Source organism: Argopecten irradians, chromosome 4, assembly GCF_041381155.1.
Source record: "Argopecten irradians isolate NY chromosome 4, Ai_NY, whole genome shotgun sequence".
Classification (NCBI taxonomy): Eukaryota; Metazoa; Mollusca; class Bivalvia; order Pectinida; family Pectinidae; genus Argopecten; species Argopecten irradians.
Genome location: NC_091137.1, coordinates 25,637,771 through 25,652,797, shown reverse-complemented (window position 1 = coordinate 25,652,797; position 15,027 = coordinate 25,637,771).

The following is a 15,027-nucleotide window of genomic DNA, read 5'->3' as shown; positions in this document are numbered from 1 at the left end:
AGGCCCCACGAAAGAATCTCTATTTACCCCCAGGGTTACGTTTTACGCCATTGGGGAACAGGTATGAAACATTTAATACAGGTATACTTTTTTTACCTGTAATTTTACAAATAGTCACAATTCTATTTAATTGTTAGCATACCTATTCTGCATTTTATTCCCATTTTAAATGTTTTCATATTTTATCACTCTATCTTAAAATGTTAAATGTAATAAAACATTAATTAATAAGATATAATTACTTAAAATTAAAACATTTTATATATATATACAACACATTACTTATACTTTAAGCACTACAGTTAAACATTAATAAGAGATAACTAATTAAAATCAAAACATATATTTTTGACTTTAAACTTGACTTTAAACATATTTTATTGTCATACAACTTAAGAAGCCTTCTCCAATCTTATGAAATATTTACAGGTGATGACATTCATACAATAGATATAAATAATAATTGAATTCATCAAAGTATATAATAACAAGATATATACTATATATCATAAAATTATGTAATGTTCAAAATCTTCTGCTGGACTTTACGAATGATTGTACAAGTTCAAATACATGACAATTTACTTCAAAAGCCAAGTTTTCATTTCCGTAAAGTAAGGTAAGGTTGGGTAAGGCGGCTGTCGATGTTTCGGTACCGTTTGGCTCTGGGTCTGGTTTGTCCTCCGGCTGCATGTTTTGGAGCACACGGATGATGCTATAGATATTTGGGTGGGAGTGTTCAACCTTCTTCTGGAGTTTTTTGTGCCATCCTCGGTGTTACATAGGTCTATGAGGTTGTTGGATGTCGCAAAAGGCTATGATGAGGGAATGGTCGCCATTGTCAAGTAGAAGGAATTCCTCTCCAGCAGTCGTCTGTGTCCACTTTCCCTAGAGATTGATGTCCTGGATGGTCTTTGGTAGTTGAGGAGTCTGGGTGCGTGTGGCGTTGTAGAGTAACGTCTTGCTAGATTGAAATGTTGGTAGGTGTTGGACAGTGGAGAGTGTGTACAGATGTTCTCCATAATCTCCAGGGGCGTGATCTTGGCGTGGTACTGAGGATGGTTGTGGGGGTGGTGGCCATTTCCTGTAGGGATGTTGTTGCGGGTACTCAATGTGGAGGGGCAGTCGGGTATACGTATGGTGCATCTCCCGTAGGTGCGTTCTCCTCTGTTGTTCTTCACACAGTAGATGTAGCCATTATAAGCAATGTTCTGTCTTCCAAATTTATTTCTAAGAAATTTCACCTGAATCTGTGCGTTTGCCATGTTGTTGGTTGATGGGGAACTGTGATAGTCAAACCTCTCTGATGTCCTGATATACTTATAACATACAGCTTGGATGCTGGTCTGAACACTTTTAATCTTATTATCAAAATCTTAGATGTATTCACTTTTCATCCATTTTATGCCTTGATAATTAAAAAAGTCAGCTTATGTGACCATTTACAAAGACCTACATATACTGTATGCTAATTATTTAATTACTGATTCTTCACTCAAAAAAATCAAAACTATAAGACATCTCCTCATATATATTATAACTGCACAGTCTTCTATAGACTTAGCTGATGAAAATGGTATATGATATGTAAATATTGTATAAATAATGATGAAATTAGATAACTTTAAACATTGTGTAAAAACCAGGTAATGTGGAAGAACACAGGTAAAATTCCAGGTAATGTGGAGAACACAGGTAAAATCCAGGTAAGGGATATGTGAAGCAGACTATAACTGCTGTCACAACATAACTGCCCCTATGTTATTATAAAAAAGTGGGAGAAACAAGAACACACCGAAACATGTGACCATATGTGACCACTCATTCATGCTAGGGACTATTTACATAATGATCAAAAATACGAAGACTCACTCACTATCAGCTGAGCAGGGGAGTACCGGGGTAGTAGGCCTAGGTACGTACAGTAGCGGTCCGGAGCCGCGTGCTCGTTTGAACTGTTCTCTTCACTATAACAAGTTGGTCTATTAAAACTCTCCATGCGTCGTAATGTTTTACCGTAGTCTTTTGGCGAGCATTGTCCGCCATGCTCACATTGCCTGGCCAGGGCACGCATTGGTTAGGTGAGGTCTAGTTGCGAACTCAGTTGGTTAGTGTTTTGACTCACGGAAACTATTATGGTTCCAAATACTACGGTAGTGCCATTGATTTGTTTTTTTACTTACGGAGAGTGGTGGATGTTGCGCCATGCGTTAAGATTGGAACTGCACCTGATTAGCCGGGTCGGGAATGAGGGATACGCAATTTAGGAATTCCACAGTTTATAATTATGTTAATTTTTTTTCGCTTACCAGAGCGTTTTTGATGGGAATGATTTTATTTTGTTCTTATTTCATACGAGAAATTTGTACTGGTATATCCTCTAATCACCATTTTGGACCGATTGTTAGCCCTTCTTTTGCCCCGACTATTCGCCTTAAATGCAAAATGTTAAATTTGATCTATCATCGAAAATTTCAGATGCTGGTGTCCTGTTTACCTGGCAACACACTGCATTCTGTTACAACCCATCAACGATAACCTACCGTGTTCCAAGAAGAGCTCCATGGACTGTTATTCGGCAAACTTAGGAATCTACGTTCGGACATTTGAAATGGGGCTGATGAAACTGGAAATGCAAATTAATGCTTCAGTATCTGTTTCCTTTGTGGGTTTCCGGTCGAAAACAAGCTGGGAGGAACCACGTGACTACCTGTCTCGTTGTTTCAATTTCTACTACAAGTGGTCTCTTTATAAGTGGAGCGGATGGATATCTGGCAGCAAAGAGAAGTAATATCGTACAATGCCGCGGTTGACGAGTAGGGGGCCGGAAAGAATTTTATACGGTTGTTGTCTTAGCTGTTTGAGCAGTTCATTGTTATGGCTATTATGCACGATGATATATAGGGATATAAGGGAATATAGTTACGTTTTTTTAATGTGGATAATGGATAAATGGGCCACTTAGATGTTTAAACTGTTGGTAGAGATTGGGTAGGTGGCGTATGGCATTTGCTAACCACGGGTATACCGTTGATATTTTTTCAGTGGTTCGTGTCACGTAATACTCCCTAAACAAGGTTAAAAGTTCTCTTCATGTGGCACAAAAAATGGGATGACGGAAGTTTATGATATTGCTTTCCCGAATATAAAATTATTGTGTTAATAATAGCTGGTATGTATACATCTTTGTATTCTCTAACGACTTCATGAAAATAAAAACAAATATAGCTAAATTGATAAGTAATTAGAGCTATTAGAAAAGAAATTGTACATACATTCACGCCATACCGGGAAGATACCACTCTATCACAGTCAATCCTGCACAGGTTATATTTAATTTTTTCTGTAAATAATGACGCACTTCGTAAACTAGGATTTCCAATCATGCCAGGTTTTTTCTTATCTTGACAGTGTGTTAGGGTGATCAATGTTTGTACCATCAAAGGTCGTATCAGAACTAAACCGATTCGCTGCGGCTACTTGGAGACTGGGTTTTGTCGCAGAATCACGAAGTCTCGGTTCTTTGTGTTGAGTGTTTACATGGGCCAAATATACATAGACCGCTAGTTCATGGAGGGTAAATGCATGTGCAGCACATAAAAGAGGTGCTAACTTTTCCTGGCGATGGCAACGGGTATATATATACCTGTAAGTTACCCCCCCCAAATTTATATATACAAAACCATTAAATAAGTATATACTGATATATCACACAACATAGTATTAATATCAAAACAAATCTTTCCCTATCCAAAAGTTCAACAAAACTATCGGTTAATTAAGGCCGCGACAAAAACGTTTTATAATAAATGTGTAACATTGAATAAATTTAATCGTCCAGTCAGTTTGGAAACATACTGGTCAGATAACATATCAGAAACCACGACCTCAGAGAAATATACATGTAATAAGGTAAGACCAGCAGTGTGTCTTTGTATTACAGGTTCGAGCAAGCATTACGGGATGTAGATGATAGTGTCACCCTTCCATACTGGGATTGGACTTTAGACCAAGCGATGAACGATCCAACCCAGTCCGTTATATTTTCATTTCGATTTGCAGGGAATGGGTACGGACGTGTTTTACAATGGGATGGCAAAAGGTTGGGGAACAAGGAGAAATATTGGCGAAAGGGGTAGTTTATTGAGTAAAGAATCCTTAAACAGAATCCTCTCCCGCCCGTCGTACGCAAGCTATTTTAGAACCTAGAGCTTCTAACCAGTAATTCGGAACTTAGAACTACGTCACAACTCGGCCCATTCATGGGTAGGAGGAGATGTAGGTTTTTGAACACGGGCGAGTAGAGACCCACTGTTCTTTCTTTTACACTGCTTCGTTGACTTACATCTGGTTGGCGCTTCCAAATCAGCAACAGATCAATCGTAACATCGACCCTTCGTGCTGACTACCCGAGTAATTACGGTCCATATGCACATCGTCCGAACGCAAGGATGGAAGGAATATCAGGATACCGTAACAGTGACGGATACTCTAACCACTGGACCAGAGATATCTACACTTACCAAATGTCTCCGGGAGTGCCCAGACTGTGGCGGGTCTTCGTGGCTGACATGTGTAAGAGGCGAATGCGTTTCAAATAGCTAGAAAACGCGATAAGGGAGTCCTCCCATCATGCTCTTTCTTCTGGATTGAAAAAACAAACAATGTTTTCGACGCAGAGCATCATATACGAAAGAGTCAACAGGCAGGTGGTTTTAAAGAATTTAGATACATCGAAAGGGAGAATAACCCTCACCATCCAAAATTCTTTCGAAATAAATGGTGACGTAAGCTCCGATCTTTGGGGCATTTCTACCAGTGAAGGTGACAAACTCAGATGCTCTGTCACGGCATCCATCAACCTAACTATAATACTACTGTATACCAACATTGCAAGCGTTTCCCCGAAAAGTGACTTTAAATGTTCTCGTTCGCATAGATGTTTTGAACTACGACGGACATTTTATTGAACAGCACTGACTGACGAACGCCTATCCCCTTTTATCACGTTACGCGTACGTGGCAATCAAACGCCCTAATGATCACCATGTAGATGTTATGGCTACTGCGCATGACGAATGTGGACGAATGTGTAAGACCCCATGTGTAAGGTTAAAGGTCACCGGGAGTTCACACCCGTAGCGGACACAAATGCGCATTACAACCAAATGACAACGACATGTTTGCACCCACCATAGCAGATGCAATGTTGAAAGTATGGAAGAACAATACGGATGAAAACACAACCCTATCCTCCCTGGACAAGAATATTTATCTTTCTTTTGTTCTGTGACTCTACATAAGAGAACCAATGGAACTTAAATGAAAAATTGATTCTTCATGAAATATATTCATAATTCTTGTGATTCTAAACAAGAAAATAAAGTTATTGACTGAACAATTATTGACACATCTTTCTTTATACATGGTTTTCTATAACACAAAACTTACACCACTGTACATTTTAACTTATTTATTCATATCGCCTATAACTCGTGTTACAATACATATCCTACAAAGCCCTCAGACACACAAATGACATATATCAGATGTAATAAATTTGTAAAATGTTGTTTTTATCCGTTTTGTGGTGAGAAAAGCACCAACAAGAAGATGAAATCGAGGTTGACCTATGTCATTCTCTACTAAAGAACACATTTTCGGTGTACTGGAAAATAACTTCCTACACTATTTTTCGAGAGAACGATTTCTGTGGTCAAACAAATGGGCGACACCTGAAGGACTGTCGCGGATGAAATGAAGAGAATAGAAAGTGGAGACAACTCTTGATATTACTCTTAAACGGGGCCAGTTTCATTAGGGTAGGAAAAACATACAGAGTTTGAAATCATATAAGAATTTAAATTTTATTTATCACCTGTGACATTGAATGAAAATCAAGGTCATGCATTTAAAAAACCTTGGTAGTCCATTATATAATATTTACCGACAATAAATCTTAAAGATAAAATTTTATTGATTTTTCTATTAAAAACATTAAACAGGAAGGTAATTTATTGGGCATGTAACGAGCACCTGTTCCAAGGTAAAATACAAGCCACCAACTCGAAAGCTTTAGATTTTAAATTAATCTATTTTTTTCCACAGAAAAAAAATTCAAACAAATTTGCCACATGTTCCTTATTTTACCTTGCCCCTCAAGCCCCATGGGGACCAAGCCTACCATTTATAAAAAAACTGGTTCTCCTTCACCTAAGGAAGCTTCAGTCCGAATTCAAACAAAAAATTCCTTCATTACTAAAGAATCACCTAGTGGGCCATGACCCTCTAGGCCCATGGTAGACCATACCCACAGTTTAAACAACAAATTGGTTCACCGCAGACCAAATTCGAACTAAATCGCTTAATTCTTACAGAAGAAGAAGGACTTCAAATATATTGCTATATTGAGCCCCGCCCCTCAGGCACCTGGTATGATCAGACCCCACCGTTTATACAGGATCGGTAACGATCCCCTTCACCCACGGAACTTCCAGAAGTAGAAGGATTTTAAAGAATTTTATTAGCTCGCCTTTTCGAAGAATAGGGGGAGCTAATGTTGTCACCCCGGCGTCGGCGTCGGGCGTCAGCGTTGGGCGTCCATTTCACGTTAAAAGTTTTTGAGCAAGTTTCTGTTTCGTCAATTGTTTAAGCTTAAGTCGTCATAAATGTTTATGATTTTATTTTCCTAATGTGTATGGATGCTGAACATGATAATACAACCAATTTGGGGCCCTTTAGGGGTGTTTTGAGTCTGTTAATTTGTCATATTTCCATGTTAAAGTTTTTGAGCAAGTTTCTATTTTGTCAATTGTTTAAGCATAAGTCATCATAAATGTTTATGATTTTATTTTCCTAATGTGTATGAATGCTGAACGTGATAATACAACCAATTTGGGGGCCCTTTAGGTTTTTTTAGTCTGTTAATTTGTCATATTTCCATGTTTAAAATAGTAAATACTTGAACATCAACTTCTTCTGAATAGGCGAGCTTTGCTGTTCTCCAAACAGCTCTTGTTATATTTCTTCTACTTGGCCCTGCCCTACAGGCCCTTGGTGAACCGGGCCCGCTCTTAACACAAAATTGTTTCCCTTTCACCCAAGGAGGCTTCAGACCAAATTTAAACAAAATCTCTTCAAATCCTAAGAAGGAGAAGGATTTTAAAGAATTAGCTATATTTCCCCTTCTGGGCTCCGCACCTCAGGCCCCTGGGGCGCCAGGCCTACCAATTATACAAAATTGGTTTCTCTTCACCCAAGGAAGCTTCAGACCAAATTTGGTCAAAATCCTTATAGGCTACAACCTTATTAGCGGCGATTCTGTTGTAAAGACAAGCGATCAAGGGAGGTAACTCGGTAAAAAAAAAATGGAAATCAGTTTGTGAAACATCAAAAAATGTTAAGACATGAAAGCATTGTTAAAAACATTTAACGGATTTTGCCGATTATGTATTTTGTTAAAGATGGATGAAACGGGGATATAAGAAACGGGGAACTATTTTCTTTTGTTGTCAACGCCGCAATGCGGCGGGAAACGTGGGATCATGTCCCCACTTTTGGTGACTATAGGAGATTTCAGAAAAGATGGCGTGACGTCACAGAAAGTTTACATCCGGGTCCTCAAAGGTACAAACACAGTATGGCGACTGATGAAAACAATAACAGATACGTACATCTCTGCTTCAAAATCGATACTTTGTCAAAAGTTTACGCTTTTTATACTTGCAAATTCTGATTTTGAAATGGTTTCTTATTGTTTCACAGGTTACGGATGTTAACATTTTTATATTTTCATTTGTTTATTGGTAAATTTTAGTGTCGAAGCCACCTATCGAAGCGCTGCCGGGCCATCACACGTAGGCCTACCCGATTTTGTTCATACGTATAAATTCAGGTTGTGAAAAGGTGTATGATCTATTTCAATGTATAATGTTTCTGTTATACATGAAAAACTGTTCACAATACGATATGATATAAACAAAAACGTGAACCACCTGACCAGACTACGGCCGCTCGTGTATGGCTTCGTCGCTGGTACATGTAGATCACCGCAGGCCACAGCATTGTTGGGGAAATAAATCATATTTATAAATACCAACACTTTTATCTCAAAAAGTACTTGTTTAAGATATATATTCGTTATTTAATATGTACATGTTATTTTAATGGAATACTCTTGTATCATAACAAAATTACGAATAGTAATTAAACTACTGTTTTACACGTACACGTCTTGGCTGCCGATCTCGTAAAATAATATGGTGAATTTCATGCTGCAGATTTCATTTTCAATATTTCATTTTCAGCCGCTTTTATGCCATGGGCTGCTATGTTAAGTCTCAAACTGAAGTGGTATTACTTGTAGATAATTGGAATACAATATTAGGTAGACTTCATTTAAATTGATATAAATTACAGATCGTAGTACTGTAAATTCCGATACATTGAGCACGGCTTCGAGAATACTAAATACTCAAAGTTTTGTTTAAAAATATGATAAAAAGAACCTACAAACTGACTCATTTGTATGTTATAAACTAAATCCTAAAATTGATGACAAAAAAATAAACCAAAATACGTAATTTAATGACACTGAAAATGGACGAAATTCGGGTTCTCGGCTGTACTGTAATGGCTGCCGTGGGCTTGGGGTAATCTACGAAAGCAAATGTTTAATTTTGCACTAATCACACATCGTAAAGTGTTTTACCAAGAAACACTTCGAAAACAGTAATTGCTTATAATTATATTTTGAGGGACTTTGAATTTAATTTGTAATTTCAAGTTGATATTTGCAATATATCTGTCAATGTTTATACGTAATGGCGACCGTGTGTTCTCGTAGCGGTAGAAAATGGAGTATAAACATAGTAAAATATATGCATACTATATGTTTAAATTTGTATATTATTGTAAAATATTTTTATTTACACTTTTTGAAATGTAAATAACGCAATAGTTCTCGGATTGGCGTACTATTTATTACAATAAAATGTAAACAAACATCACAAGCGGCTGTGTTTACACACAATGTTTATGTGTACAGATATAAGAGTTGTACCTTTGAGCGCCCGGATGTACCTTTGTGTGACGTCATCGACATCTTTTCTGAAATCTCCTATTACAATCAGCTGTTCAATCGAATTTGTTGACAATGACTAGAGAGAAAAAATATTGATATTTAAAAAAAAAAATATTCAAATGTCGCGAGAATAAATAATATTTATTTGCGAGAAAAACTGTAAATATAAGGAAGAGATTTTTATTTTGTTGAGGTTATGAGGGTATATGGAAATTTCTGTTTTTTCTTTGGTATATAACATATATAGCCTGCCCAACTAGGAAATCATTTACACTTGTGTAAACGCAGTCGGTTTCCGCGCAAGAATACACACACCGGAACACTGGCTTCCGCAAGTAGTATTAATGTGCATCAGATTTCGTGTAATATTTATGTATTTTTTAACTTTTTCAATATAAATAATTTGAATGTATTGAAAATCTTTAAATATATTTCAGAAGAAAAAGATAGTTTTATTGTGGAACTGTCATTGGTGTACTTTCTAAACTTGACAACATTTCCCGCCAAATTGGGACCACCTGTTCCGGGAATCCATCAATTGACCGGCTGTTACATCAATCGTATAAACGTTGAAAAAAAAAGTTTTATTTTATCGGAACATTAAATTTAAAAGAAATAGTTGGTTGAAATGTAAGTATAACGAATGTTTTTTTATTTTTTATTTACTGGTATGTAAACTGCATTTGTTTGACAAATATTTCAAGCTGACTCGCTAACGCGCATCAATTAAAATATTTGTCCAACAAATGCAATTTACACACCAGTAAACAACAAAAAATAATGACCATTCCTTAAATAAATCATAGATTACTATAGACCCAATTCATTTTTTTTAAGTTTAGATCTTTTTAGTTAGTTTTCCATAAACATTATTTTTTGTTTTATAGTTTTAAAAGTATTCTATTAAAATAAACAACACTTTTTAGAGATATAGAGATTACATTGTATCTATATGTCTGATGGTACGTTGTCAATCACACTCTTAAATATACATTTACTTGTTTCCAAAATTTTCCTAACACCTGCCTTGTTAACCGATTTGTTTGTGTAGTCGAACCAAGGACTTATAAATTCTTGGGTCGATCGCTACAAACAAACTCATTCCCCCAATACACGCAATCCCCAACAAATATTTGGATATCATAGCAATAATTATAAAACATTTTAAAAATTCAAGTATTTATATTATCAAATAAGCAGATTTTTTTCATAAATACGACTCGTTTGTGAATGGTCCACTTCTCGGTCTAATCGGTCAGAAGGAAGGCCTGATCAAAGAAAACAAAATAGCATATAAACATATTCCTCACTTTAACTCCAGTTCTCTATAAATGATCTTATTTGATACTTCTTAATGTATCTTTCATTTTGTGTTCTTGCCCAAAAAACACCGATAACTAAATAAAATATAATAACATTATCAAAATAATAAATTAATATATCTACTAGACAAGACACATTACCATTACTCAAAAATAATGCTTCATCTGGAACGAATATTGGTGTGCAATTAAAAACAAACAAAAAATGACATAAAATCTAATCTGTTTAACACAGTATTGCATTTCTAAAGTTTGCATTACTGACATTATTTTAGTTATATTTAAAGACAAAAACAAAATGGTAATTATATTACATTGATATTCTTTATTATACAAATATTGACTTTTTGTAGGCTAATACGAGGAATTGTTTAACATGAGAAAGGTGATATTCCCCGAGGCCGAGGGCCGAGGGCAATATCACCTTTCAAAGGTTTAACAATTCCTCGTATTAATCTACAAAAAGTCAATAATTGTTTTGTTTATGAAACGGTACAATGATACAAGTTTTGCTACTTGAACAATTTTGAAGTAAGGGCAGCGCAATGACTACTCAAACAAAAGTCATGAAAATCTTCATCCAAGTATCCTCAGTAGGTACTTTTAGTTCTTCTGCTGTACTTCTTCACAATATAACTTTCGAACATATAGCTACATTTAAAACGTGTTAAAACATCTTTTCTAATCTTTCCTAACAGTTGTCTGCCATGTTGGATATGGCTATTGCCCGATGATCGGCAATGCTCTATTTTGATTGGTCAAAAATGTGGAAGAGACAGGGAATTCCCTGTGTCTTTTTATAGCCAGGTTACCGGATTTGCAATGTCAACCTCTGAACAGGTGTTCATCAGTCTCAGGTTGACATTGCATTTTGTCAAGACCTGTCGGAGCGGTCTAGACCAATCAGAAAACGGCAAAACTCACAGTCATATAACAATATCAAATGTCAAATTATGTAGGATAGTTTCATATATTATAATTATATTAAAGTAGGGCGTTAGAATTGGATATGGTGCCACAGTCCATTATAGTAAAAGGCGACTAAAGGGATTTTATAGTTGTATCTTCCAAGTTATCTTTTGACACTGCTTCTAATCATCAACTTAGCTTAGTTGAGTATACCCACTTTCAATTGGGCACTTTTGATCATTTAAAGATGCTCCACCGCCGACAAATGGTATTTTTTCACTATCAAAAACAGGAGAAGACGATTTAGTATTTTTCTTCAGTTAAAAAAGTTACTTACTTTACACCATTACCAACATTGAAAAGTTTGAGCTTCTAATTTTACTTCAAGTTAAAAAATATGAAAAATAATTTATTGCATCCCGAAAAAAAATCCGTTGCACTATATCATATATGGAAAAGTACTGATTGCGCATGCACCAACGGCAAAATAAATTATTTTATATTATTTTTTGTGTTAATTAGACATATGTATACACGATAATACACCGATTATTGTTCAAATAATGAATATCATTTATGCTATGTCGGCGGTGGAGCATCTTTAAGGTTGAGCAGCTGTGTATCAATGTGTTGCGTGTTTGAAATGTATGCATATTTTGAAATACTACGATATATGTTAACGTTGTGTGTGTTATGATAGGGATTCTCCTTTTTATAAAGTTATCTCTATGAAGCATGTTGTCAATGACATCAAACAGCACATTCTATCCCGTTACATTATACTGACAAACAACGAAAGACTTGGAGGCGGACATAGTGAAAGCCTTCCGCACTTCCGGGGTTTTCAAGCGAGACGGAAGAATAAAATTATGTAATACCCCAAAACATCTGAAACAGACGCCTTTTACTATTGTTCAATGGGAACAGAATATACAACCATACTGCGCTACTTCCATGGTAGTCAATCGGATATATGAATGTCGACATTAACATGTATGTACTTTCTTTATCGATTTAAACCTAAAAATGCAGCAAAGATACACGATTTCAGTCTAAACGAATAAATCCAAACTGTACTAGGATTTAGACTAGTAGAATTGTTACTTATGAGCAAAGTATGCTAAACACATACTAAAAAGCAGTTTATTTCGGAATCATATCGGTAATGTGTTCGTTAAATACGATAAAATAAATGTAGATTTGTATAGTTCCAACCGTGTGGACAAACAAAATTGTCAAATTTTCAAGGCGATCTGCCCCTTTATCAAGACAAACAAAACGAACACGATTACATAATAGATCTGTATTGAAATTTTACAAACATTCATAGACACTTACAAGCTCGTCCAAGGCTGTGTACCCTCAATATGGCGCCGCCCAGTTCACTGACACGTTAGAGATTGCTCTGACAGAGATGGAGATTATCGATGAAGTAACGAGATGAGTATCAATATTTCCCATGAATTCGTTATCGGAACTGTTCGGTATTATTTGGAGTGACTTTGCTAAAGTTTGTCAACTTGAAAAGTAAATTTTTGAGATGTGTGTTTATTGACAAGTTACAATCCAAACAGTTACTATAAATAGACTTACTTTTACGATCGGCGATTCGTCACGGTCTACTGAAGGTACTCAACTCTACACTGCCATTACGCATTGCCGCATGAATGAACACTATATACGCGTATGTCACCTGTGAATGCCCGTGCCTTACCTGTCTGTGTACGCGAGTGAACCACATATGTCAACATGGCAGACCAGCATGATAAACTGTCTGTTCAAAGTATTAGCTGAAAGCAGGGCTACATTATACGACTGTGAGTCTGAGAATGAACCCATTACTCTTGAAACTTTGCATAAGCTGATAATAAAAATGAATAATTCCATCAGCTCCAAACTTGATTATTTTGACATTGCCATCAAACGTATAGATACCGTATGTGAATCAGTGTCCAAATTGTCGGGAAGAGTGACCTCCCTTGAAAATGATACCGGTCAACTAAACGTACGTTTCTCCGAATTTGACAATAATCTTAAGGGATTGAGTAACATCTTCGATAGCGTGACCGAACAATGTCCAAAAGGTGAACAAAACGTTAAAAACTTACAAGAACATACAAGCAAATTAGAATCCATGGTGAAACAATTACAACAAGACGTACCTAGACAAATACAAAACTGAAAAAGAACATTTTTTAGCTGATGTGACGGAGAAAAACGATGAGATTACAGAACAACTTACGGACCTGAGATGTCGATCTATGAAATACAATCTGATCTTTTCTGGCATTAATGAGCAGAACTGGGAGAATACATATGACGTCATATGACAATTCCTCGACGAGCAACTCGGCATTTATGAAACCCCCCCAGTTTGCTAATGTTCATAGATTCGGTAGAGAATCGAGAAGGCCGATAATAGCGAAATTTATTTACCAAGCAGATCTAGAGCATGTCCTACAAAATGCCAGAAAGCTCCGCGAAAAGCCGTACAGAATCAACCGACAATTTCCTGAGGAAATTGAGAAGGCGCGTCGTAGCCTTTACCCCAAACTACGCCAGCTCCCCGCAGAGGGGCACAGGGCCAAAATTGTGCGCGATATCCTATATGTAGATGGACAACCCTACGACGAACAAGGCCATCAGACAACACAACCCACAGGAAACTATGCCCAAGGTACCCAACGTAATGCTACTCCACCATTCCACGCATTCGGCACGCCCAATCGACGACGCCCCCGCAAGCGAGGGCGTTTTGACTCCACCCCTGATAGATACCGCTAGGGGTGCGAGGAGGAACTATACAGTGACTCTGACGATGAAACACCGGAACATTGTCCGAATAAATCAAAGTTACATTTGTTAATGTATGTGGTGTATCATCAAAACTGAGATCACCAGAATTTGATTTACTTATCCAATCGTACGACGTATTGATTTGTGCCGAAAGTAAAATGGATGAATTTGATGTATTAGGTTTATCACATGGCTATGAGTATTTCTGTAAAAACATGTCTAAAGAGGTGAAAAGAAAATCGGGTGGCATTCTTATTATATATATAGAAGAGTTGAAAACTCATTTACAATTCTTTAATGCCAAACTCCATCTGATTTTATACAGTGGATGAGATTGCCTAAAACATTAACTAATAAGGATTTTGATATCCTTTTAGGTTGTGTTTACATTCCTCCTGAAAACTCGAAACATTCATCAGCCGATTGTTTTGAAGAAATTGAAAACGAAATGATTGATATTGCTGACGGTAATTGTAAATTTGCTTTTGTTGGTGACTTTAATGCCAAAACACAATGTAATAATGATTATATACCGCCTGATGATACTCTTATTGATGTTTTAGATATCAATTCTAATGATGAACTCTATAAGTGATGCTGGTATTTCGTTACAGCGAACAAGTCAGTGTAAAGGAAGAATTAATTGTTTTAGCTATAAACTTCTAGAGTTTTGTAAAAATAATAATATATTCATTGCTAATGGTCGGATTGGGAAAGACAGATTTATTGGAAAAGTTACATGTAACGAAACTAGCGTGATTGACTATCTACTACTTTCATCTGATTTTTTCAAGCACATATCTAACTTCGAAGTATTTGATTTTGACCCCTTATTTTCGGATGTTCACTGTAGACTTGAATTTTGCGTCTCTAACAAAATGGATATAGCTAGAACAAACAGAGAAGATATAGATAATA